General features: G+C 37.2%; 1 protein-coding gene and 1 pseudogene across 1 annotated transcript in view; one reads left to right on the top strand and one right to left on the bottom strand.

Moving 5' to 3' along the window:
• Positions 1-27,593, top strand: part of Vps50 (vacuolar protein sorting 50) — a 664,618-nt gene that overhangs the window by 483,222 nt on the left and 153,803 nt on the right. The gene's annotated exons all lie outside the window — the stretch shown is intronic.
• Positions 3,582-3,974, bottom strand: LOC150094431 (putative nuclear transport factor 2 pseudogene; annotated as a pseudogene).

Here is a 27,593-nt window from a genome sequence, read left to right as displayed (position 1 = left end):
AGTATGGTATCTTAAAAACACTAATACACAGAGCGAAAGCAGTCTGTTCCAATGACAGTGCTCTTGCTGCTGAACTGGCTCACTTATGCCACACCTTTTTAGCCAATGGCTATAGATGCTCCCAAGAAACCCCCTCCTACTATCCACCACAGAGAACTACAACAAAACAGTCACCATCTCATACATTAAAGGCACGTTGGAAAAGATATCTTGAATTCTCAGTAAGTCAACTATGCACTGTATTCAGACTGTGTGTCAAATTAACAACTCTTATCCATTCACCCAAGGACAGCATCTCTCCTTTGTCACATCCAGGAGTTCTACGAAGTACCCTGCTCATGTGATCAAGCTTACTACGGTCAAACAGGAAGAACTGTGGACATCCACATCAGAGAACATAAAAGATACATCTGGCACTATCACTATGGCAAGTCAGACCTATCGGACCATGCATTCTTCCAGTTGATCCAAATGGATCAACTGGAAGAAACAAAAGTACTGCACAGAAGCTTTTACAAGTCAGAGAGTTTGTTCTTAGAAGCAGCAGAAGTCTTGAAACATACTCTGAATCTTAACAAATACCTGCTTTCTCTCTCTGTTTTTTTTTTTTTTTTTTTACACATAGAGGGCATATAATTAGGACTTTAGTCTTTGTATTGTTCCTACAATTTTTCAAACTAGTCCCATTATTACACCATGTTGTTGTAGTCTTGTGTACTGTGACAAACTGTGTTTTGTGCTCTGAAGATGCTGGTTATAACACCAGCGAAATATCAGAAATAAGTCAATAAATAATTATTTACTTATCTTTCTGTGTTCTGAGATATATTACTGTCAAAATTAGTCGACAGCCTTCAGGATATTTTGCCACCTTCCCGATACTTATTTTCTATATTCTTGCCCAAGTCTTCCCATGACTTTTGTTTAGCTTTCTTACATTTGTCTCTGTATTTTCTAACAGAACAAGCTGATTATTCGCCAGGAACTTTCAATATATACTTTTCTTCTTTTCCTTCACTGCCTCTTTAAATTCCTGTGTCAACCTGGAGTTCTGATTTTGCTATCTTTGCAAACAAACCTCATCACATGCCTCTCTGGCTAATCAATCAATGTTTAATTTAATTTAGGTTATTTAATCATTGATAAGTCTTCTGACTCCATGGCAATACCTGTATAATAATAATAATAATCTGCAGAAATTTTTACAATTGTCCCTTTGAACTCCAATAGTATAATCCTGTCAGCTCAGATGTGACGAGTCATGCTCATGTCTCAGTTGCATCTCCAGTCTTTTTTCATGTTGATGTTTATGTTGCAGTGTATGATATATATATCAACATTTTTAAATAAAATTCTATATTTTTTCTACATGCATAAGCTGTACCAAGTATTCAGAAATATATCTACAGCAAAAATTGTTCAACAAAGTGCAAAAGTTAAAATATTTTTCTACATTACCTTTCTTTTGACTTTGGACATTAAGTTTTTATAATAGAATATATGATATTCTGTTACAGAATATAATACATTATAATATATATATAATTATAATATTATAATAACATCAAGTTTTTATAATAGAATATAATACAACCAGGTAGATATATAAATGTCTTATGAAAAAAGAACAATTTCATTGTTTTTACTCTCCAATAATTTTGTTCTTAGTAAGCAGTTCCCTCTTTTTGCCAGTAATATATATAATACATCCTCAGCAATCTGAACTTTTTAAAGCCAGGATGTGTTAAAATTATTGAGATATTTTAGAATACTGGGTTTTAAGTGAATAAAGGAAAACTTGTAAAAAAAAGATTTGTTAATGTTATTGTCAGTGCATTTGTAGCAAATACAAATATGTATATGATTGTATCCTGGTAAAGATAGTCAGGTGAGAAAATTAGATGTTTTGATAATCCAATTTGTTACCTATTTAAATGTAAGAATTTTTTTTCTTGCATTTTGAATTATTTAATGTAAATTTGTCAATTTTGTAATGGTTTCTCTATTTCTTTCTGACATTACTGTTTTTTATTCAAGCAGCAATATTTTGTATTTCTTTTTACACAGAATCACATAAACTCTGTACACTCCACTGGCTACCTAACTAACAAGCAAAAATGAAACAATTTCTCATCGACACTGCTGTGCTGGTTGGCTGAGTGGTTAGCATATCTACTCTCCATGGCAAGATTTTTTTTCAAAGTTGGTACATCTGTCATAAGCATTCATATGAAATTCCAAGCCATTCTATCAAGTAGTTTGTTTTATACAGCTGCATGAAGCAAAAGTGTTGTCTGTATCCCTTGAAATGGATAAAATTGAGTATCGTGCGGTTTTAAATTCTTTGTAAAAGAAGGTTTAGCGCCAAAAAAAATTCATTCGAAGTTCATAAACATTTATGGGCACTTTTCTCCTTCATTTTTGACAATTAAGAAATGGGCTGCTGAGTTTAAACGTGGCCATACCAGCCTTGAAGATGATCCACACGAATGACATCCAAAAAGTGTATGAACACCAGAAATCATTTCACAAGTGCACAATATTGTATTGGATGACCAGCGAGTCAAAGTGCATGAAATTGCTGAGACGATAGGCATTTCAAATGAATGTGTAGGATATATTTTACATGAAGAATTGCAAATGAAAAAGCTTTGCGCAGGATGCTGCGCTTGCTCGCAGCAGATCAAAAACGCACTCGCATGAAAATCTCTGAACAGTGCTTGGAGTGTTTTAACCAGAATAAAACTGATTTTGTGCATTGATTTATTACTATGGATGAGACTTGGATTCACCATTACACACCAGAATCCAAACAGCAGTCAAAACAGTGGACAGAAGCTGGTTGTTCAGCACCAAAGAAGACAAAGTATGTTCATGATGGAAACATTCATGACGTTTCCATCAGCAGGAAACGTCATGCCATCGGTGTTTTGGGATGCTGAAGGCATTTTGTTTATTAATTATCTTGAAAAGAATAAAACAATAACTGGAGAATATTATTCTGATCTTTAAACCAGACTAGAAGAAAAAAATCATCGTTTACCAAGAAAGATGATTTTACTTGATGAAAATTGATTGATTTTGGCAATGGGAAAATTAAGGGATATGCATTATGAACTGTTGGAACATCCATCCTATTCCTCAGATTTGGCTCCCTCTGACTTCTATCTCTTCCCCTAAAACTCTTCCTTGCTGGTCAACGTTTTTCTTCAAATCAAGTGGTGATTGCAGCTATAGAGGGATATTTTGCAGATCTTACTGAGAACCACTACAAGGACTGGATTATGGTGCTAGAGCATCGCTGGAATAAATGTATTAGTCTTAAGAGAGATTATGTTGAAAAATAAAAATAATTTTGAAATTATAAATTCGTTTTTTCATTGTTAAGCCGAGAACTTTTCAGACCACCTTCGTATATGCCATTAGCAGCATGTGTGCAGCAAATTGATGCTTAAATTTAGCCAGCAATATTTAATGCCTGATTACAAGTCTTACTTGTTTTACTACAAGTACTGATTAGGCTACACTGCAAAAATAGACATATGTGTAAAAGATAAAGGCTTTCAGTTAAATATGCATCGTCAAGCAGCATGATGGAGTGCCAGCCTAAAAATGTCATGCTCAACATAGAATGTGTCTCCAGCAGGTTTCAAAACAAATATTTGGTTGAATGTATGAGGAGGATCATCAACAGTTTTTAATTGTCCTAACACATAAAATTAGAATTCCTCCATCAAACATAGGCTGAGGATCTACTGCTGTGATTATATGTGCAATTTTTTGAAAAGTTAAGCTCTGTATTTTTTCCATAATTTTTGTCCTTCCAAATAGTTGCTGGCCTTCAAAAGTCATTAATGATTTTTCCTCGTTGTAGAAGTTGGACACATCAGCTCGTTGAGCAGATCATCAAACAGACCACAATACTGGTGTACGAATATCCTTCCTATGGTATTGAGCTGCGGATTCAAAGTCATGACTAGTAAACTAAGTTCCACCACGTGAACTCCGAGAGAATCAAATTAACAAAAAAAGAGCTAAAGTTATAAAGTCTCGGCACACCCCAAGCATCAACTACTGTGTTTGATTCAGATTTAATGCTTGAAGCACGCCGAGACTTTATAACTTGATAGCTCTTTTTTTGTTCATTTGATTCTCTCGGAGTTCACGTGGTGGAACTTAGTTTACTTGTCATGACTTTGAATTCGCAGTACGATACCATAGGAAGGACATTCGTACAACAGTATTATGGTCTAAGATGAAAAGCCAAACGGCTATTTTTTCTGGCGAAGTTGATAAGTAAAGGGGATAAAAATCCCTTATTGTTTTTCAGCCAGTATGCGAAACTCTAAGATCGAAAACTACGATCTAAACGTTTCATGCCGACAAACTGTCAGCAGATCCAAGCGTAAGTGACCACTTGGTAGTGCCACACCAAGGCAACTCGATGCAAAGGTGGAGCAAGATCCTTCACTATTCTTGATATTTCCTCATAATGTAAAAACATACAGCTCCTAGGAGATGTAGTACTGCTTTACATTATGAGGAGAGGTCACTACCCAGACTGGTTTCAACCTTTTTTTGAGGTCTCATCAGTGAGTAGCTAGACCTAGATGATATCAAAATTTAAGTGAAAAGAACTTACATACCTTCGCTATACGAATGCCAGAAAGGTGTCCCACTATATTATATTATAACATATTATAACTAAGATGAAAAGCCAAGCGGCTATTTTTTCTGGCGAGGTTGATAAGTAAAGGGGATAAAAATCCCTTATTGTTTTTCAGCCAGTATGCGAAACTCTAAGATCGAAAACTACGATCTAAACGTTTCATGCCGACGAACTGTCGGCAGATCCCAGCGTAAGTGACCACTTGGTAGTGCCACACCAAGGCAACTCAATGCAAAGGTGGAGCAAGCTACCTCACTATTCTTGATATTTTCTCATAATGTAAAAACACACAGCTCCCAGGTGATGTAATACTGCTTTATATTACAAGGAGAGGTCACTACCCAGACCGGTTTCAACCTTTTTTGAGGTCTCATCAGTGAGTAGCCACTTTTGAAGGCCAGCAACTATTTGGAAGGACAAAAATTATGGAAAAAATACAGAGCTTAACTTTTCAAAAAGGCTTTTCATCTTAGTTATAATATGTTATAATATAATATAGTGGCACACCTTTCTGGCATTCGTTTAGCGAAGGTATGTAAGTTCTTTTCATGTAAACTTTGATATCATCTAGGTCTAGCTACTCACTGATGAGACCTCAAAAAAGGTTGAAACCAGTCTGGGTTCTCCTCATAATGTAAAACAGTACTACATCTCCTAGGAGCTGTGTGTTTTTACATTATGAGAAAATATCAAGAATAGTGAGGGATCTTGCTCCACCTTTGCATCGAGTTGCCTTGGTGTGGCACTACCAAGTGGTCACTTACGCTTGGATCCGCCGACAGTTCGTCGGCATGAAACGTTTAGATCGTAGTTTCGATTTTAGAGTTTCGCATACTGGCTGAAAAACAATAAGGGATTTTCATCCTCTTTACTTAAGTATTATGGTCTGTTTGATGATCCTGCTCAATGAGCTAATGTGTGTCCAACTTCTACAACGAGGAAAAATCATTAATGACTTTTGAAGGCCAGCAACTATTTGGAAGGACAAAAATTATGGAAAAAATACAGAGCTTAACTTTTCAAAAAATTGCACATATATTCACAGCAGTAGATCCTCAGCCTATGTTTGATGGAGGAATTCTAATTTTATGTGTTAGGACAATTAAAAACTGTTGATGATCCTCCTCATACATTCAACCAAATATTTGTTTTGAAACCTGCTGGAGACACATTCTATGTTGAACATGACATTTTTAGGCTGGCACTCCATCATGCTGCTAGATGTATGTATAATTTTATGAAAGTTGTTGATGTGTGATTTTTTTTTTTTTATTCTGTTTACCCCACTGAACAATTATTTACTGCTATGTAACCAACTTACTTTTTGTTTTGTATGGGTAGGCAGCATTTTTGGTTTTTGGAAATGGCCCACCTCAAACAAATTATCTCATGATCAAAAAATGTGTGATTTACAGGATGCATGAACATAAAATATTAGAAAGGAACTTGACATTGTTATCATTCAAGAATGTTATGGCCACTTAAATAGAATGGGTTAGGAAAGGTTAGCAAAACAGGTGTTTGATTCCAAGATGGCAGAAAGAGAGGAAGACCAAAGTGAATTGCCTCGAACACTCCTTGACTATACCTATCAGGAACACGATGATGAGTCTTAGCTTAAGAAAGAATGCATGACAATCCAATTGCACGAGGGTTGTGCAAAGACTTTCAGTATCTCTGGATGGATTGTGAACATTTCAGAAAATTTGATAAGAATTCGCATACTGTAATGGGTGGACAAACAAGCTATACAGGTAACCCTTGTATAACACGGATGTTAGGTTGCACAAAAATGGCGCGTTATATAAATCGCATTATGCGAGACTCGGATCGCATAGAAAAAGTAGGGTTAGGTTCCAAAATCTTCTTTTTTTTTTTTTTTTTTGAAATTATATAAACAATGACATATCCAACAAAAATATATTTTTATTTCGTTCAGGTAATTCATGTAATTTAAGAAAACATAAACTATGAAACAAATACACAGTATAAAATTATAAAAAATTATAAATTGTACGTAAACTTCATTGCACATAATACATAAATGTTTTAGGTAAAATAAAATAAAGTGTATATTTTAATCGTCATCACTCTCTTCAAAACTAACATTTCGTAGATGTTCTTTATTTACAAGTGGCCAGATGTCATCATCACTTGAAATCTCTTGGACATCATTAGTATAATTCTCATTACATACTTCGGTTGGTTTAGTTATCAAGAAGTCAGTTATAAGACCTTGCTTACTACTATGCTGCAATTTTTTATTAAGTTCATAATACAGAGCTAAACAAATATCCAATTGTCTCGTGAATTTTCCGGAACACTCCATTGAGAGATCATTATCCATAAAATAACTTTCTTGCCAAGTCCATTCCTTCTGCTAATTTCTTTAAACTGAATTCTTTAATGGATTCGTGACAGTCAGAATCTTCGGCAGAACTTTCCCCACCATTTGGTTCAACGGCATCTATTAATTGTACCAGTTCCTCCTCATTTAAATCAATTTCCCCATCAATTAATTCACTATTGAAGAGATTGGAGCACTTATGAAGAAGTTCGCGAAGGTTGAGTCTCGTGTGCTGATCGAAACCGAATGTATCTTCAATCTTGTTCAATTGTTACCTTGACAGTTTACAGTGGGTGGGTTTATCCCTGTTAACAAACGCGTATATCACAAAAACACTCTTAAGTGGCCATTACTATAAAAAAAAAAATTTTTTTTACATAAAAAAAAAAGCATTACATATTGTTTGTAAATCACCAAAAAATAAAGTGCTCAGCTTGAGATTAACACCCTTATGATTTCTAATGCGCTTTCTTGGCAGAAAACGAAGACAGTTTTCAACAATAAATACTTTATACAATAAACAATTGACGTACATGTGTGCTAAAGGGTATTTCCCCTAATATAAATTCGCTACTTATAACTACATGCGCAACATGGTTAGATGCAAATTTAATGATGATAAAATATGATTTTATTATTTATTATTGTGTAGCCTGTGTAGCTCAGTAGATGTGGCGTTTGCACACCACGGGGCTTGGCCGCACGAAGGAAGACTTGGTTTCGAGTCTAGTCGGCGACTAGAGGAAATTTTTCTAAGACTTTTTTCGACCGGTTCCCGAGTTAGTCGATCTCTGGCACAGGCAAGCAGATTTTTCCTCCCGGAAACTCGGGTTTTTCGTCCCGTAAGATCAAGAAAATCGACCGTAGAACCCACATTATTTCAGACATTAAATACATTGTGTTAGGGTTAGAGACCACGAGATGGCGGCACATTTGAGCCGTCTCTCTTCACTGTGTACCGCTTAATTGGTGATAGCCTTGGGCCATCTATCTCTGATTGGTACCAGTGGAGATTGAACTGCCCACTCAGTCTCCAAAAGTTAGATAGGGCTAAATGGCCTCGCCTACTCCCCGTATACGGGAATAAAAAGGCGTTAGCTGATTTTTTTTTTTTTTTTTATTTGATTTTTAAGTCGCACATTGAAAAATATATGAAAAGATAAAGGGTTACTACAGTTTATAGACCGCCATATATTGAAACCGCGTTATATGAGGGTTACCTGTACTTGGCATGGGTTTACTAAAGGGCAGTCATGTCTGAGCAATTTGCTCATATTTTATAATAATGTTTTGACTGAGTTGGATAAAGGGAATGGATGCACTATTGTACAGTTGGACTTTGCTAAGGCATTTGATGGGGTACAGAATGAAAGGCTATTATATAAACTGGAAAATATGGGATTGAAATATAAACTATTGGCATGGATATGTGGGTGGCTGAAGGACAATTATATCAGAAGGTAGTATATGGTGAGGGGTGAATTTGCCAGATTTTAGGTGACTAGTGTGGTGCCCCAGGGATCAGTCTTTGTACCATAATTGTTCATTATAATAGATTTAGTTTAATCCTTTATCCCAGTGAGAGCAAACAAAGTTTGCGCCTGAACATATCTTCAGGACTAAATATATAGTGTTGTACTATCTTATCCAGTAAGTAGTGCAACACCAAGGCAACTCGTGGCAAAGGTGGAGCAAGCTACCAGGCTCTTCTAACCCAGTATCTCCCATAATGCAAAACACATTTCCTATGTGGATATGTATACTGTTATGCATTAAAGGGATTGGCCATCTACCCAGACTAGTTTCGACCTTTATTGAGGTCTCTTCAGTGGGAGCCAGGCCCAGAGCTGGAGATACCAGGCAGAAGCAGTAGCAAGTCATCTGTGCCTATGGGAGTTGCCAAAAGGTTTATCACCTTTTTTAAAAATTACTCTGGATTTAGAGAAAGATGTTGAAAATTTGTTTATCACTAGGTTAGACTATAATAGATTTAGTTTAATCCTTTATCCCAGTGAGAGCAAACAAAGTTTGCGCCTGAACATATCTTCAGGACTAAATATAGTGTTGTACTATCTTATCCAGTAAGTAGTGCAACACCAAGGCAACTCGTGGCAAAGGTGGAGCAAGCTACCAGGCACTTCTAACCCAGTATCTCCCATAATGCAAAACACATTTCCTATGTGGATATGTATACTGTTATGCATTAAAGGGATTGGCCATCTACCCAGACTAGTTTCGACCTTTATTGAGGTAGAATGGGAGTTCATGTCTCTCATCATTGGCCTTTGGAGAATAAAGCATGCTGAGGATCAGCAGACAGTAAAAGAGGAGTATGATATAAGATAGAGTAGGATAGTAGGAGGTAAAAAGAGGCCTCAGTCAACCTGTTTGGCCTTATTGGCTAATTGGTCTGTAACATATAACTCAATTTACCTGTTCAGAAAAGGTTAAACATAGACTTTTGTCTATAGTTCTCATATTATTTTATCTAAAGTAATGATTTACTCCAGTATTAATGGATGTTCTTTTTATGTTACTAGATAATATTCTTATTTTTATTCCAGGTAAATATATATATATATATATATATATATATATATATATTTTTTTTTTTTTTTTTTTTTTTAAACAGGATGTAAATAATAGGACTTGTTTAAATATTTATTTTAAATCTAAAATAACGGGACTTAAGGTCCGGTAAGTAGGAATGAATAGGAACTTACTGAGGAACTTGTATACCTGGTACCACTGGGACTTAGAATGGGGAAGAGACTGGCCCGGGAGATGCCGCTCACGAGGAGCGGCACCGCCTCGCAGTAAGCCTTCGCCGCCCGGGTTCTCAGCTCTCCCCCCCTTGTTTGGAGTAAAGAAACCGTGCCAGCGAAAGCTTTCTGGCTAGGGGAAACAGAGTGGTTATTCTTTTTCCTGGGGTGGGGGGGGATGGTGGGTTTTTTTTTGGGTTCTAAAGAGATATACAGGGCTTGATGCGTCCCTGTATAAGAAAGCATATTATCGGTGGTTTGCAGTATTGATTCACAAATTTAAAGTCTCCTAGTAAGTGCCTTTCTTGTGCAAGAAATTTGTGTAAGTAGAAAAAGAAACCTTTTCTTATTCTTGCATACATTAAATTTGCGTCTCGTACCTGGGATTTTTTCCGTACTTTCCAGATGTGATATTTTAGTACATTGATTAGGAAGATAGTGAACTTTTGGGTTTTTTGGACTGGTGGCGGGAATTGTAGTCGTACTACCTCTTCTACTGTCAGCATGGGGATTCCCAATGCTGTGCTGAGTCTCCGCCAGATGCGTTGGGCTGGTGGGCAAAAATAAAAGAAGTGGTCCACCGTTTCCACGTCCCGGCAGACATCGCAGAATGGGTCGCATGGGTTAGGTACATACCGGGATTTCACCTGTTTCACCGGGAGCCGCCCGTAGGCTATTCTCCAGGCTAGATCCCGATGAAAAGGCTGTCCCCAGCTATTTTTGATGTTTCTGAAGAGAATTTCATTATTTGTACTAAGATTGGGTGTATCACGCCTGGAAAGTTGGAAGAAATCCCAGTATACTGCTTTGGGTTTGTGTGTGAGGATTGCTATTCCTCTGTCTCTGAGTGTTGTGATCGATTTCACTACTGTACGGTACCACTTGGGCACCCCTCTTGCGCGGGGTCCAGCATAATCCGTGATCCCAAAGAGGGGGAGGAAAAGTCCTATAAAATATCTAATTAGTAGGCCAGAAATGTGGTTGGAGTTTAAGGCCTTCCGTACGGTTTTGAACGTGTTTGCTTGTAGCAAGCTTCTGTGATCGGGCAGAGCATAACCCCCTTCTTCCTGTTTGAGTTGTAGATATTCTTTCTTTACTTCGCGTTTTCTCCCATTCCAGAAGAAATCCAGGAGTTCTTTTGATAATTTATTTTCTTGTGCCAGTGTGATGCCTGTGATATTGACAGTGTGCATCAGCATTGGGGTGACGATTGTTTTTATTACTGTCGCTCTGCCATAAAAGGAGAAGAAGGTTGGTTTGAACAGCCTTATCCTTTCCCTGCTTGTCTCCTGCAATTTTTGGATTGATAGTGCTAGGGTGTCTGAAAAGGGCACGCCTAGTATAGTTAGAGGCTGTGTCTGTAGCGTTAAACCGTAGGGAAGTCCAGTGCTATGGAAATTTCCGAAACTTTTGATTTTGGTTTTTTGTGCGTTAACGCGAAGACCACTGACTATGCTGAATTTTTGCAGCGTGTGCAGATAGATATAGATGGACTCAGAGTCTCTGAGTGTAGCCACTACATCGTCTGCATATGCCACTATTTTGCATTGTCTGGAGCCTTGGGGCAGTGGAATACCGTTAATTGCGGGGGTGTTATCAATTCTTTTGATTAGGGGTTCTAATACTAGGGAGAAGAGGAGGGGGCTTAGCGGGCAGCCTTGCCTAACCCCTCTCTTTATGCGGATTGGTTCTGTTAGAAACCCATTAATAGATAGTTGGGTCGTGGCTTCCGCATACATGTTTTTAATTGTACGCCGAAGTCTCGGGCCCACGCCTGTTTTTAGTAGGATGTTCTGCAAGTACCTGTGGTTGACGCTGTCAAACGCTTTCTCCAGGTCGGTGGAGAGAAGTGCCAGGGGGTATTTTTTCTCTTTGGCCAGTTTGATCAAGTCTCTTAACAAAAAGAGATTGAATTCCATAGATCTACCAGGGATCCCATAGACCTGTGAGCTTGTTATTATTTTTTCGATACCACCCTTAAGGCGCGTGCAGATAATTTTTGCAAAAATCTTGTAGTCTACGTTGGTTAGGGAGATTGGACACCAGTTATTCGACAAAGTCCGATCTCGGTCTTTCTTGGGGATAAAGATGGTGTGGCTCTTAACGAATTCCTCGGGGATGTTTCCCGAAGTGAGGAATTCGTTAAAGATGTTTATTAACACTGCCAATGCAAATTCCCAGATAGATCTATAGAATTCTATCCCCAGTCCGTCTGGCCCTGGGGTCTTCTTTGTTTTCATCATTCTGTACGTGGCCTTTAATTCGGCTGCAGTTATCGGCCTGTCCTGCAGGGCACTAAGATAATCGGGAAAACGTGTTGCGTCCCACTCACTGAAGTCATCCGTGCCCTGCCGGTCAGAGAAGATACCGATATACTGCTGATGAAAGTGACCGAATATTTCGTGGGTTGAGCGTAAAATCTGGCCCTTCTCCTCGATCTGGTGAATCGTTTTCTCATCATTAGCCGCCACCCGTTGTTGGTTGTAGAATGCGGCGGAAGGTGTTTCCAAATGTCTGAGATAGAGTCTCGTTCGAAAGTCGAGGTCCTCGACTCTACTCTGCCGCTCTTGCTGCAGTTCTATTATTGAGGTCTCTTCAGTGGGAGCCAGGCCCAGAGCTGGAGATACCAGGCAGAAGCAGTAGCAAGTCATCTGTGCCTATGGGAGTTGCCAAAAGGTTTATCACCTTTTTTAAAAATTACTCTGGATTTAGAGAAAGATGTTGAAAATTTGTTTATCACTAGGTTAGACTATAATAGATTTAGTTTAATCCTTTATCCCAGTGAGAGCAAACAAAGTTTGCGCCTGAACATATCTTCAGGACTAAATATAGTGTTGTACTATCTTATCTAGTAAGTAGTGCAACACCAAGGCAACTCGTGGCAAAGGTGGAGCAAGCTAGTGGTGGAGCAAGAAGTGCCTGGTAGCTTGCTCCACCTTTGCCACGAGTTGCCTTGGTGTTGCACTACTTACTGGATAAGATAGTACAACACTATATTTAGTCCTGAAGATATGTTCAGGCGCAAACTTTGTTTGCTCTCACTGGGATAAAGGATTAAACTAAATCTATTATAGTCTAACCTAGTGATAAACAAATTTTCAACATCTTTCTCTAAATCCAGAGTAATTTTTAAAAAAGGTGATAAACCTTTTGGCAACTCCCATAGGCACAGATGACTTACTACTGCTTCTGCCTGGTATCTCCAGCTCTGGGCCTGGCTCCCACTGAAGAGACCTCAATAAAGGTCGAAACTAGTCTGGGTAGATGGCCAATCCCTTTAATGCATAACAGTATACATATCCACATAGGAAATGTGTTTTGCATTATGGGAGATACTGGGTTAGAAGTGCCTGGTAGCTTGCTCCACCTTTGCCACGAGTTGCCTTGGTGTTGCACTACTTACTGGATAAGATAGTACAACACTATATTTAGTCCTGAAGATATGTTCAGGCACAAACTTTGTTTGCTCTCACTGGGATAAAGGATTAAACTAAATCTATTATAGTCTAACCTAGTGATAAACAAATTTTCAACATAATTGTTCAGTCTATATATATATATATTAAATGATGTTGGAAAGAGCCTCACAGGAGATCTTCAATTCTTTGCTGATGATGATGCAACGATAGGCAGGGCAATTAGAGATAGTACTGATATTCAGCATTTACAGGGTGATTTGAATAAGCAGAAAATGTGGGCAAATAATAACTCTCAATTCAATGTTAATAACTGTAATGTTATTATTATTATTATTAGTTATTGTTATTATTATTTGTCACCTCCAGGGAGTCCAAAGACTCATCAAGGGAGGGCATCTACTCTACAACTCTGCTTCCACCGCTCACAATCGACCAACTGACCGCAACTACACCAACGCCATCTACCTCTGCCTACCATCACTAGTATTTCCACAGACAATCGCAAACATCCATGCCAACGACAGGATTCGAACTCGGCCAGCCAGGCTGGCGAGTGGTTAGCGTGCAAAGTGGTTATGCACTTTGTAGTGATGAGATATCCAACAACATGTTATATTGGTGGGATTATGCTGGAGTAATTGACAAGGCTGGAGATCTTGAAGTATTGCTGCATAGAAAGTTGAAGATCAATGGTTACATAATAAAAATTGCAAATACAACTCAGAGGATAATTGTGATGTTGAAACAAACAAAGGATATTGAAGTCATTGCCTTTTTACAAGGACTTAATATGACCTCCCTGGACTGTTGCGTGTAAATTTAGTCTCCTTGGTTCAAAAAGGATAAAGAAGCTCTGGAAAGTCTGCAAAGAACAGTTGTAGAGATGATATTGGGTTTATGAAATCAGATTATAAGGATAGATTAAGAGTGTGTGAACTGCAGACACTGATAGACAGGAAAAAGAGGGCTGATATAATAGAGGTCTATAAACTTTGAGAGGGCATTAGTATATCAGTTGATAATTTTTTTTTTCATTATGTGGATTTTTTTTTTTTTATGCGGAAGGTGCAGAATGGACGGGGGCATCTGTCAAAGTTAAGCATGTGTGCCATTAAGAAAGGGGTGCATGCTAGATTTTTCTCTCACAGAACTGTTAGTGAGTGGAACAGTTTACCTGTTGAAGTAGCGAGAGTGCATCTAGTAAATAACTTGAAGAAAAGGTATATTCTTTAAAGATACCTGTGGCATGACTATAAATAATAAATTACACGATAACCACAGTCATCATCATCATCACGAACCGTGGGCTCACTGCCCGTTGATGTCCGATGCCTGCTTCACTATCTTCTTCCATCTTTCTTTGTCCAGTGCACAGTGTCACAGTTTTTGTACACCCATTCCACACCAGTCTTTTATATCATCTATCCATTCTCTATATGGTCTACCTCTTCTGTTTAAACCATCCAAAATACCAAACATAAATGTCTATCTTCTGGTCCTCACTCATTCTACAGATATGTCCAAATAATTGCAGCTTCCATTTTATAATCTTCTGCATTAGATTCTCTTTTGGTTGTATCTTCCGATAGAGCTCTTCATATTGGTGATTTTTTGTACCCATCCTAATCTTAGAATCTTCCTGTAACAAGTTCTTTCAAAGGCCAAAATTCTTTTTCTTGATTCCTTATTTATTACCCACGTTTCAGATCCATACAGAACACCGCCGAAGATGCATGTTTACAGTACTCTTAGTTTTGTTTGCAGGCTGATCACTTTACTTTTCCAGATGTTATCCATGGCCTTCAGATTTGTTCTTCCCTTTGCAGTCCTGATCTTTATTTCTTTTTTACAGTCCAAGTCATATGTCAGTTTACTTCCCAAATATGTGAATTGTTCTACATTTTCTATATCAGTTCCATCCACTTGTATCTTTTGTTTCATGTTCTTCTCACCAAATACCATTGTCTTTGTTTTTTCCAAGTTCATAACAAGTCCAAATCTCTTCCCTTCCTCATTTAACAGTTTCAGTGTTTTTTGTAGTTTTCTTTCGTCTTCTTCAGTAATAACAATGTCATCTGCAAATCTCAGATTGTTAATTCTCATTCCATGTATAGATATTCCTTTGGCATCTTCCTTCAGTTTGTCCATTGCTCTTTCTAAATGTCCAATGAAAATGCTTGGTGATATTGGGTCCCCCCAGTGGTGAGCTATAAGGGGGCTCGCGTGAGCCCTTTGTTAAATTTCTCTCAAATTTCCGAGCCCTTTGTTCTTCTTGTTTACTTTTTATTTAAAAAAAACATGATTTTTTAAATTATATTAAGCCACAAACTCGTACGGTAACCTAACAAAAATTAGTCTATTCGGCAGTGTATATATTATTTAGAATTATTGTTTCAACTCCTCTATAACGAATGCACCCAAGTTTGAAAATAAAATAAGTGCATGAGCTATCTTTACCCTTCTCCCTTCTGGTAGCCAATTGTATCATACAGAACTAATGTCCAGTAGACAATCAAATGTTCATAAAACTGTCATCAGCAGGTTGTTCCACTGGACATTAGTTCTGTGTTCGTCAGTACACTGATGTATAACAATTTTTTGTGTTTAAAATTTAAAAATAATAATAATTTAAAAACTGTATATTCAGCAAATTTTATTTTTATAATTGTAAAAGTATTTTTACCCGTGAAACATGAAAAGACAGTGAAATTCATTAAATTTTTTTGGGGGAAAAAAATAACGAAAAGTGATTCTGCTGATTCTACTGATTTTGAAAATGAAGTTGAAGATAATATGTGCATTGATTCAATGAAGATGCAACAAGTTGGAGGAAAAATCATTTACCTGATTGCTGGAACAAGAAGCATGCATCATATTTCTAAATGCAGTATTAGTGGTTAGAAGTAAAAATGGTAAATTAGGATGTCGTGTTTGATCAAAATATAAAAACTTAGGTGTTTAAGGAAAAAAAAGTTGTCACCTATCAAAGGAATGGGTAAAAATGAAAACGGGACTGAATGGAAACACCACAGATTCAAGAACTGCATCTTTGCATAAAAAGTTATCCAAACCTAATGAATCATTTGCTCATAAATAAAATCATAAAAATTAATGAAGAATGCAGCAAATCTATATTACCAAATTTAATTGACAAACTAAATGAAAAAGAAATTTTGATAACTTCAAAAATCTTTAATTCTGTTTATAATTTGGTTCAGAGAAACCGACCAATATCTGATTTGCCAGATTTAATTGAGCTGCAAATTAAAAATAGTATTGATCTAGGATTATCATTGCATTCTAGATTCTCAGGAATTAGAATAGTTGAACATATTTCTAAACAAATAAAATTAGAAATATTCTCCAAAATAATAGAAAAAAAAATTGCAAAATTTCCATAATTATTATTATTATTATTATTATTATTATTATTCAGGCCTACATGGAGTCAAAAGATTAATCGTGGGAGGTCCTTCCTAAGAACAAAAAATCTGTCAAGACTCATCGACGGGAGGTCCCCCCTAAGAAACACAAAGTCTATCATACCACTCCTTAAACTCACTGACGGTTCTCGCTCTCACCACTCCATCAGGCAATGCATTCCACGGTTCGACCACCCTCCACGCAAAGAAACCACTCCTCACCCTCTTGCTCACAGTTTCCTTTCGTAACTTCCAGGGATGGCCTCTTGTCAGCACTCCTTCCTGCTGTTCAACCAAGCAAAAGAACTCCCCAGTGTCAACCCTGTAACCACCTCTCAAAAGTTTAAAAGTCTCAATCATATCACCTCTCCTTCTTCTATCCACCAAACTCTGTAGTCCACATTCCCTCAGCCGATCCTCATAACTATCCTTGTACAGTCCTGAAACCATCTTTGTCATCTGTCTTTGTATCCTTTCCACAGTTAATTTATCCCCTTCAAATCCTGTGGGCCAAATCTGAGAACAATAGTCCAAGTGTGGTCTGATCAGAGACTTATACAACAGAATGATAACCCTCTTATCTCTGCAGGTCAGTGTCCTTCTCATAATTGCAGCAGTCCTCTGTGTTACCTTCACCACCTTTGCAATATGTCCCCTAAACTTCAGGTTTCTATCAATCATCAACCCCAGATCTCTTGTCTCCCCTACTTCCTCCAGTATAACTCCTCCCATAGAGTATGCAGCATCCCATCAATGTTTCCCAAACCTCAAGACCTTACATTTTGCTGCATTAAACTGACACCTCCCCCATTCATTTACCCATCTATCTAGCTAATTCAAATCCTCTTGCAGGGCTACCACATCTGCACTAGTACTGATAATCCTTCCCAGCTTCGCATCATCTTCAAACAACTGAATATCCCCTTGCAATTCACTGGCAATGTCATTGATATAAAGGTTAAACAATATAGGTCCTAGTACTGAGCCCTGTAACCCTGGACCCCACTTGTAACCCTCTGCCTCCTTGAAACTGCTCCACCATACACAACTCTCTGATACGTATCAGACAGCCAATCCTGAATCCAGTTGACCAATCTGACATCCAGACCCATGTTCTGCAACTTAAATATCAGCTTATCATGTGGCACCCTGTCAAATGGCTTCACTAAGTCTAAGAAAATTGCAGTATATGCCTTTACCTCATCTAATCTTCTTGTAATGTATTATAAAAGGCTAGCATATTGCTAAAACAAGAACGCCCTTTCACAAATCTATGTTGACTCTCACAGATAACATTATCCTCATCTGCCCAATGCTGTATACGGTCCCTCACTACTTTCTCCAAGATCTTAACAACTACTGATGACACACACACACAGGCTGGCCTATAATTCGACACTTCCAGTCTGTTACCACCCTTATGCAATGGCACTATCTTACCTTCCTTCCATTCCCTGGACACCTTTGCCAAAGCCAGACTTTCATTGAAAAGCCAGGTTAAAGGCACTGTCAGTTCCCTAGCACATTCTCTCAAAACTCATGGTGAAATATCATCCACTCCCAAAGCTTTACTGACATCCAGAGTACTCAGTATCTGAAACACACTCTCCTCCTGTACCTCTAAACCTCAAACCAGCCCTATCCCTCTAGCATTAAAACTGACTCCTCTAGGATGAAATACTCCAATAAAGTGTTCATTGAGCAATTCCACTATGTCCTCTGCATCAGTCACTCTATTCCCATTTTTATCCCACAATATCATTCTTCCACAGTCATTTCTCCTCCTACTGGTCACATAGCTAAAAAATTCCCTAGGATTTTCTTTGGATCTTAGGGGCCAATCTCCTCTCATATTGCAGTTTCGCTTTCCTTACCACACTAGTCACTCTTCTGGCCTGTGTCTTATATTCTTCATACATCTTTTCTTCACCTATCTCCTTATGTCTCTTCCATAGCCCCCTTTTCGCATGCAATTCCTGTTTAATATTGTTTGTCATCCACTTTACTCCAAATTGCGTCCTCTTCTTCACTTGTGGTATACAACTTACCATTGCTGCTAACAAATATTCTTTCACAATTTCCCATGCACTAATGATATCCCAGCCTTCCAATTTCTCCCTCCATGAAACTTCCTGAAGTTGATGTCTAAGACTATTATAATCACCTGCATTATAATTCCACATAAGTTCCCGTCTCTTTGATACTCCTGCATGTCTATTCATTTTCCAAGTCAAAACCATATGGTCACTCTCTCTCTCCAACCTGTTAGAGATGTCAACACAGTTATTATCAGCTCTTCTGATGCTATAACCAAATCCAAAATCTTGAACCTCTTGTTCCCTTTCTTTTTCCATGGTGAACTGAATATGTGGGTGAAGGTTATTGATCTGTTGTAGGAAAGTGGTAAGTTCATTCTCAAGAATGAGACCAAATAGCAAAGACATCATCAACATAACAAAACCAATGATAGGGTTGGAGATGAATGGATGAGAACCAAGGTATCTTCTAGATGGTTCAAAAAATAATTTGCCATAGGTGGAGACAGAGGGCTACCTATGGCAGTACCTACCTTCTACTTGTCTATAGATCTTTCCAGTTGAAATATCCTGATTGTATAACAAATTCAAAAATCTTTGCAATATCAGGAGGGTAATCATCATATAGTAAATTAACAATGTCAGATAATGGAATGTTGGTAAAGAGGGAAACAGTATCAAAGCTAGTGACTAACAAATCCAACTCTTGTATTTGAATATCCTTGATTTTCTCAAGAAAATGTATGGAATTTTTGATGAATGATCTGGATTGTCCAGTGTAGGCAGTTAATAATCGTGACAGAAATTTAGCAATTCTATAGGTGGGAGAGTCGATTCAATTCACAATGGGTCTTACTGGATTACCTTCTTTATGAATTTTTGGGAGGCCATATAAATGAGGAGTTCTTCCAAAATGAGTGTGCAACTTGTCAACAGTATTTTGATCCCAGCTAACAACTTCATCAATTAGCCTATTTAATTATTTAGTTTGCATTTTTGTAAACGACTTGTAAGGATAAGGAAGACAATTTGCCTCTTTGCAAGGCTGTATAAGGCCTTGATAAGACCACACCTGGATTATTGTGTGCAGATTTGGTCTTCCAGGTTCGAAGGTGATAAAGAAACTGTGGAAAGGGTGCATAGAAAAATTATGGAATTTAGATTATGAGGACAGATTACAATTATGTGGATTTCAGACTCTGGTTAACAGGAGAAAGAGGGTGATATGATAGAGGTCTACAAACTTCTGAATAAGTGATATAGGGTATTATATTAGTGAGAAGATGGGGACATCCATGGAAGTTAAGTTTGTTCACAGTCAAGAAAGGTGTAAGAGTTAGGTTTTTATTCCACAGAGCAGTCAGTCAGTGGAATAGCTTGTGTTTAGGGATAGTGAGTGCATCTAGTGTGAATGAATTTAAGGGAAGGTATGACAGCTTGTTTGGATGATTTATATCCTCTCTTAATGAGTTCTTGACTCTAGAGGTCTCAGATAATGATAATAAATAATAAGCGTTTTTGCCATAAATCAACATCCATTATGTTTTGCCCATACTGGCAGCCTATTCAAATCACCTTGCAAGCTTTCTACATTCACCTTGATTAAATATTGCCCTACCCAACTTTGCATCTTCAGCAAACAACTGAATATCTCCCTTCAAATTATTTCCTATATCATTTATATACAAATTAAGCAGCAGTGGTCCAAGCACAGAGTCCTGTGGCACAAAACTAGTCACCTGGATTCTGCTCCTCCATAATGCTTCTTTTTGGTACCTATCTATCAGCCACCCTTGTATCTACATCATGTTCTATCTATCTCCATTTGTTCCAGTTTGTGTAACAGAGTTCCATGTGATATCCTGATATATCTTTTAAAATCCAACACTATCATCATGCCATTTCCTTTATCCAACTCACCTGTCACTCTATTATAAAAAGCTAGTAGATTACTAAGGTATGAATCATCCTTCACAAAGCCATGTGGCCCCTAATAAAGGATGATATTCTTATCCACCCATTCCTGAATTCTCTAATTCTCTGTTTGACTAACTTTTTCAGTACTATTACCACCACTACTGAAATACTGATTGGTCTATAATTTGCTACTGCAGACTTTGATCCTCCTTTATGCAAAGGAATTATTTTATCCTTCTTCCATTCTCTTGAAACTTTGTCAGAATTGAGACTTAACTTAAACAGCCTAGTCAGAGGCATCACCAGTTCCTCTACACATTTTCTTAAAATATGAGCCGATATCATATCCAATCCCACAGCTGTATTTCTATTCTTACATCAGTCCCCATCACCTCTGCCATAACAATATCTTCAATTGGATGATATACCCTTACAAAATGGTCACTCAGTAGCACAACAGTTTCATCTGCCTATATACCATATGCACTCGTTAAAGTTATTCTTCCTCTTACTTGCCAACATAACAAAAGAACTCTTTATAATGTATTTGTGTTCTTACAAATTGCCTACCGGTTATTATATACTAATTCTTTGAAAAGAACTCTTTGGGATTTCATTTTGCCTTTTCAGCTAATTCTTGTCATAATCTGATTTTGTTTTCCTTACCATGCTGGTCACCTTTCTTGCCTGATCCTTATAATATTCATGAGCTAGCCAGTCATCTTTCTCCTTATATACCCTCCACAACATTTTTTCCCCTCCTCTTGCTTATAAGGATACTACTCATCCATATAACTCCTACCAAATTTACCCTCTTGATCTTGGGTATACGGTGTGATATTGCTTCCTCCAATTATTGACTATCCCCCATGCACTTGAACATCTTTCGCTTGCAGATCTTTATGCCATGGGACTGCTTCAAGCTGCCTCCTAAGTGTACCATAATCACTTGTCTTCTAGTTCCTTATACTCTTCTTAACTGGAATTTCCACATGCTTTGCTACATCCCATGTTCAAACTACATGATTATCCTAATTGCAGGCAATCTTGTTAACTTAGTTATGGACAAGTTTTCTGGCCCTGTAACAAGATCCAACACTCTCATACCCTGAGAGTGTTGGATCTTGTTACAGGGCCTTATTACAAAACTCTCATACCCTGAGTTCCCTCCATCACATTCTGCTTCAAAGAATTATCTCTCAAATTCATTTCCTTCCTGCCATATGAACTTCCTTCTAATCTATATTTCTGAAGTAGAAGTTTTCCCCATAATAATTACTCGACTTGTACTTATTGTACTAATCTGCTGATGCATATCTTCCACATCATCCCTGGTCCATAGCAGCAACCAGTTTTATATTTTATCTTATTGGCCTTGATCTCACAAAAGATTGACCTAAAAGAACTGTCATCTGTCATACTGACTCCTAATCTTGTTGGCTGCAATTCATCTGCTATCATCAGCAGTACCCTCCCCCTGTCCTGTCTACTCTATCCTCCCTGAAAATACTAAATATCCATTGTAAATCTTTTATACCTCCATATTTGAGTGTTTCTAGTAGAATATAAAATACTCCAATTACCTTTTCACATTTCAGGTTTTTCATGTCTTTTGCTATCTCACATATTAATGTGTATCCCTGATTGCATTCTCTTGAATGTGTTCTACCACAGTGCTGTCACTTCCTGTTTCATTTAGCAATCTTTCCAACTAATTACTCCAGATATCCAGAGTATCTTTATCTTCATGTAACCTTCATGGTCACTGATTCCTTTTACTGTATTCTTTATTCCATTTTTATGCATTTTCAATACACTCCATAATGTTCTGCTGCCTTCCTCGTATTTATTTTCTGTGTTCTTACAAAGTGTTCCCATGAGCATATCAAAAGTTCCTTGCCAGGAAATTTTGATATGCTTTCTTCTTTTCCTTCATTGCCTCTTTAACTTGAGTCTAGTGCAGAGTTTTGATGTTTCTATCCTTGCAGACAACCTCACCACATGCCTCTCTGGCAGAATCATTCAGTATTTTCTTGAGGGTCTTCCACTGAATCTCCAAGATTTGGTTCTTTTCTCTTTTTGTTTTTTTTTCAAACTCTTTCTTTTGAATGAGTCCATTATTTCAATTCCCCTCTAAAAAGATGCTCAACTTCAGTTCTTTTTAAAACTTTCTCACATACTCTTCTTTTCAATATGATATTCAGTTTTAGCCTTCTCAAAACTAGATAACTTCCTATTTCAGATCCTCTGTATATTCTTTTTTTTTTTGAACCAGCGTGAAGATATCACTATCAATGTAATATAAGTCACTGTTATTCTTGTGTCTTCTATGCGAATTTGTGCATCTTTCCTCTTGGTATTTTTTCCTCCTCTCCTTTATGTTGGAATATGGTGTTGGTAATGACTAGTCCACATCTTGAAAAGAAATCCACAGGTCCTTACCATTATTTTGAGCATTTCTCTTGTCTCCAAATTTTAACAAAACATTTCTATATTTCTGACAGTCATTTCCTGTTCTGCCTTTTAGATGCCCAACAAGGACCAACTTTTTCTTTGTGTCAACTGCCTTCTCTAATGCCTTGAAAAATTCCTCCACCTCTTCCTTAGTAGAACCTTCTGTGGGACCATTGTCCATTTTGTAATTCTGATATTGCCTATCATTCAAGAAGATTATCTTCATATTTAGTATTGAATAATAATGCTGCTTCCTGTCCCTAATCATTACTTCCTGAATATAACATATGGTATTTGTTGCTTTGCATAATCTCACCTGTTTTTTGTCTTTTTTGTTTCATTAACACCTATTATATCAGTCTGGTATGTATCCAAACCTTCTGCTGGTTCCATTTCTTTTCCCTTGATGCCTATTCTGTTGATTGTGCCAGTCTTGAAGTCTGTTGAGTTGGAATTTTTTCCAGGAGCTTACTGTTTGCACTGGTTCATGACAACAGGGAATTGTGTCATTTTATACCATCATACCATATTGATTTAAGCCAGTAAGAATACATTTGGGTCAGCTAGGCAAATCTGAAATTACCAGGCTATCCTCATTCATTCAGTATCTAGGTTGATATCTACTAACAGGGTTCAGTGCACCATGAGAAGGTGAGGAGTGGACATGAGGTTAGAAATTCTCAATTCTCTACATTTCTTAAAAGGCTTCATTGAGGTCTCTTCCAGTTATTCGACTTTGATTATTAAGCTGAGTAGTTAATGTATCCACTTTCCAGCCATCAGGCCGCATTTCAAGTTCCACCATGGGCATGTTTGTTTATAATTGTCTTTAGGTTGGAGATGAATTTCCTCACCTGATGGTAAATCACCTCCCCACTTTTTGAAGCCGAAAACAGCTGGAAAAAATTCCATGTGTGGTCTCTGGAGTAGGGATGTCAAATTATATTAAAAACAAATAAAAATTTTAGAAAAAAATATACATATAAGAAATCCTTAGCCCACGGTAATATACTATACGTTTATACCTTTTCATGGTGGGAGTCACATAAGAAATAAAATAAATAAAAATATAATTATAACTTAAAATATTACTTATCCTTCAGGCTTGAAAAGCTTCATTTTTTCAACTTTGAGAGTTAAAACACTTGTAGAAAATTTTTTGTAGAACTTTTCTAAGTTTTCTTTAATCTTACAACAGATATCCATGAAGTTGTGCCCCATTACAGCTGATACTCTCAATAACAAATTCATAGGAACTACAGGAATAGTTAGTTATAATGAATAACTTGCTATTTTAAATTTCTGTTATCCTAGCATTGTACCTGTAGGACCTTTCAGTAGTTTTGTTGTTCTAATGTTCACTACAGAAGAACAACGGTAGTTATAGAACCTTAGTTATTCTCTTTTCTTAAAGATTAGCTCAGTATTGCTTCATTTAGTTCAGTTATGAAGCTGTGAAATAGACTAAAAATATGAAATTTGAGATTTATCTAATTGTCTTTATTTTTAATTAATCTTTTGTCAAATTTCAGTGACATTACATTAATCTAATGATAAAATCTAAGGTTGTTTATTAGGCAGAGGAAAGAAAGTAGTTTATAATAACTTAAAATAGCCAAAATGAAAGAGAAACTAAATAAAAAATAGTTTACGTTATGATATGATCTGCTGCCACTATTGCAAACACAATTATACTGACATAAAATTCCAGACCTCAAAGGGTGGACAGGATACCATAATTTATATTAATATGCTTCATGTCAGCAGTTTTCATCCAAATCAGTTTGCTTTCTTTAAATACTCTAATATGTTCAGATGTCATATGTACAATCTAAAGCATTTCTTACTGTATCTATCAACCTAGATTTTAGTCTTCTGGATCTTTTTCCTGGCATCACACTAATGTTTGTTTTACTAACCTTTCCTCTCCCTTTCTGCATAAGGGACCATGCAACCTGAAATTATTTCTGCCCATGATTTCTTATATGTTAACAATATCAAGTTCCTTTGCTGGCCTGGTTGGCCGAGTGGTTAGTGTGTCGTCTGTCCAACCAAAAGGTTGCGGATTCGAATCCTGCCATAGGCATGGATGTTTGTGATTGTCTGTGAAAATACAAGTGGTGGTGGGCAGTAGATGGCGTTGGTGTAGTTGCAGTTGTTCGTTGTAGTTTGTGGAATGAGTGGTGGAGACAGTTATAGAGTAGATGCTCACCCTCGACGAGTCTTTGGACTCCCTGGAGGTGTCACGTAATAATAATATCTTCATGCTTTCACTGTGGTTTCCAGTCTTTGATCACATTTTTTTTTTTATTATAATTTTTTTTTTAACCTTACTCTCAGATCCATAGCTTAAAATTGGTTTGAATACCATTTGGTATACGGCTATTTTAGCATTGACTAATTTTTATTATTATGTTATTATTATGTGACACCTCCAGGGAGTCCAAAGACTCATCGAGGGAGGGCACCTACTCTACAACTCTCCATCTCCACCACTCCAGTAACTGCAACTACCTTCTTCATCTACCGCCACCCATCACCACTAGTATTTTCACAGACTATCACAAAATCCATGCCCACGGTGGGATTCGGGTTAGTGTATTCGAGCGGATACATTAACCACTCGATCACCCAATTTCTTTCTTATTCCACATGAATTTATTTATTTGACTCCCAACCATGCCAACTTTGCTAATTCTCATGTCTGTTTCCATATTCAGTTGGCCATCATGAATAAAAATTGGGTATCTAAATAGCTAACTTGTTCTCTAGCTAGCTTACTTGTTCTATAAATTCTCCATTCAGGAGATGCAGTTGATATTTTAAAGTCATTTTCTTTTTGTTACTGATTTTCATTCATTCCAAATTTGTTGCAGCAGTCATTCAACTTGGATAAGGAATCATGCAGACTTATATTGGATTTATTTAGGAATAGAACATCATCTGCATAACGTAAACAGCATAGATAAACATATCTAATTTTGATATCAGGTTTAATGTCACTTTCTTTAATAATATGATCCACATAGGCAATGAATAATGGTGGACATAGTGTGTACTCTTATTTAACACCTGATTTTGCTTCATCAGTTGCATCAGTCTTGGGACTGGTAGCTCAGCAGCAATTTCCTCCATTCCACTCTTATCATTGGCTTTCTTCTTAATCTCCTGGTAACTCCTCAAATCCATGCTTTCTTTGACTTGGTCAAGAAAACTTTTCCTTGTTCTGCCTCTTCTTCTTTTCCCCTCTATATTTTTTTTTTTAACCTAACTCTCAGACCTGATTTTACATCAAACAATATTCCTATGCCTCCTTCAATTCCAACGAGAACATGTATCATCGGAAACACTCACTTCTTCAGTGAGTGTTTCCGACAATAAACCTATCATCAGAAACGCTCACTGAAGAAGCCAAGAACACTCTCAGTCTAGGACATAACTTTGCCATCACGCCCAAACAAATTCCTAAACTAGAAATTATAATGAAAGTAGAACGGGGTATCCACGATCTTCCGCCAGCAATGGCCAATAACGTGCGACTAGATATAGCAAGTATTCTAAACAAGGCTAAGCCTCCAGAAAGCAAATATGCCATGTAAGCAAATAACTGCCCTAAAAAAGTTATAAAATAATAAAAATATTATTATTACAAAAGCCGATAAAGGAAATGCAACAGTTATCATGAATCAAGAAGAGTATAACAGAAAAATGCAAGATCTCATGTGTGACAGTTCCACATATCAAATTATACATCGAGACCCTACAATGTCTCAAAAGAAAAAAGTCCAAAAATTACTGAAAAAAGCGACAACATGGCCCAAAGAAATCATCAGGAAAATAAAACCAATTAATGTTAAACCACCCCGTAATTATGGATTACCAAAAATCCACAAAACTAATATCCTCCTATGCCCCATAGTCAATAGCATAGATAGTCCCACATATACACTGGCCCGGCATTTAGCCAAGCCACTTGCCCCCCTTACTGGCACTTCTCTACTTTTGTAAAAAATTCAGTCCATTTCAAAACACTGGTTAAAAATCTAATCCTAAAAGATTCAGATATAATGGTTAGTTTCGATGTCACCTCCTTATTTACTAATGTACCACTTATAGACACTCTTGATTTAATCAAGTCTAAATTTCCCCCTGGTATTTTTGAATTATTTCAATTTACCATGAATGCAGGTTACTTTACATGGGGAGGAAAATTCTACAAACAGACTAATGGTACTGCTATGGGTTTCCCCCTCTCTCCCCCGTTAGCAAATTTTTACATGGAACACTTTGAAAACAAAGTACTTACCACAGCTACATACAAGCCACAAGTGTGGTTACGCTATGTAGATGATGTGTTTGCCATCTGGCTCCATGGGCAAGACACTTTGGATGCTTTTGTCACCTACCTAAACAGCCAACACCCCAAAATTCACTTCACAGTAGAAAAAGAATCAAATAACTGTTTACCATTTCTTGATACATTAGTCACCCGCCTTTCAGATGGATCACTATCTTTTTCTATTTACAGAAAGCCTACACACACAGGAAGATACCTACATAAACAATC

The sequence above is a fragment of the Typopeltis vanoorti genome, chromosome 22 (genome assembly GCF_054136105.1).
Source record: "Typopeltis vanoorti isolate ZY-2024b chromosome 22, IOZ_Tvanoo_1.0, whole genome shotgun sequence".
In the NCBI taxonomy this organism is placed as follows: Eukaryota; Metazoa; Arthropoda; class Arachnida; order Uropygi; family Thelyphonidae; genus Typopeltis; species Typopeltis vanoorti.
This window is presented reverse-complemented; position numbering and strand designations above follow the sequence as displayed.